Below are 1,586 nucleotides of genomic sequence, written 5' to 3'. Positions count from 1 at the left end.
TGGTTTGAAGGAAAAACTAGGAAAAACAGGTGCCTTATGCGTTATATATGCATAGCAAAACATAAAATCATGTGATTTCCCCCTTGTAATAGGGCATTACACAAGTTCGGTAACTCTATATCTGTGCTTCACTTCTGATCGGCTTATGTGATCACCAATGGTGGCTAAACTGGTGGGTAACAGTTTAGCCATTCCCTGCAAGGTAGGTTGTCTCACTTGAATTTTTTCAGGTGGTGATTATTTTGGTGTTTGGTTGGTTAATTTCTGAGAAATCGTCAATTGATAAGAAAATGATTTAAGAAAAATCAACAAATTCAATTATTCTTCTTTTTTAAGACCGATCCTTTTTTTTTTTATGATGTACCATCTGACATGAACATGAGAAATAGTTTTCATAAACACAAACATCGCTATCAAATAAATTCATAACAAATTTATGAGAAATTGTTTGATATGGCAGTTAGTTCCAAACAAACAATTTCTCTGCTTTATGAGAAAAATCATTGATCTTAAAAAACTCTATTTGAGAAATCTTATTAGAACAATCAGCATATCAGTTCCGAACATGTCCTCAATTACATGGAACTTGGTTAGGGTTTGGGAACATTGAAAATTTAATATATTCCTAACTCGACCTGATTTAATTTCCATCTCCCTCCCAATTCATAAAAATTAAAATTCAAATACCATATATCTGATCAATACTTAATTTTTTTTTGATAAATTTGATTAATACTTGCACAAGTGCATAATAAGTGTTCTACTACATTAGTACAACACTACAACTATAAAGAAAATATACAAATTTTGACCAAGTTGTTTTCTATTGTAAAACTTGTCCACGAGCATAGGTCCTATATTAAGCCAGTACATATCATCGCCCGGCCAGGAGGCTAAGTCTGGAACTCTCCTCCTAGCTTGTTTCATATAGGGGTGCAAATTAGGCGGTTCAATTTGAGCCTAAACTGCAGCCCAAATTTTTACATGGGCTAGGTTTTGATTTTTGGTCATCGGGTCAGATTTAGGCTGAATAATTCAAGTTTTATTTTATTTTATTTTATTTTTGGGTTGGGCCTAGCCTATTAGTCCTTAGGTAGCCTGAACCTGGCCCAAACTCATGGTTTTCAAAACCAGGCCAAATTGGAGGGTTGGACTGGAAAAACTGAGAACCGGCCACCCATTTTATCCTAAAACCGTCTTTTTAGCTAAAATTTGTTGATTTAGTTAGTAAACTGCTAATCTAGGCGGTTGAACCATTTGAATCATCCAATGGTTTTTGGTCATTTTTTATTTCTTTTGTTAGAATGGGCCATCCATTCAGTTCGAATGATTGGACCACTCGACTCGGGAACCAGACCCATGAACAGTTCATTGTCCAATCCAGTTTTAAAAACCTTGACCCAACTATACATATTTACATATATACATAAATATATGTATAATTTTAGAATGGATTTATCGACCAATCCTAACCTGACCAAGGCCCAAACCCAACCTAAATGCATCAAATTATAGTATAGATTGGGCTATAATTAAAAAGATTGGGTTTAGGATCGGGCCCGGGTTCACCATAAACCCGACCCAAT

The sequence above is a fragment of the Nelumbo lutea genome, chromosome 5 (assembly GCF_056320005.1).
Source record: "Nelumbo lutea isolate HS-2025 chromosome 5, American lotus-T2T, whole genome shotgun sequence".
Lineage (NCBI taxonomy): Eukaryota > Viridiplantae > Streptophyta > Magnoliopsida > Proteales > Nelumbonaceae > Nelumbo > Nelumbo lutea.
The sequence above is the reverse complement of the archived record's forward strand: the minus strand, read 5'-3'. Positions refer to the sequence as shown.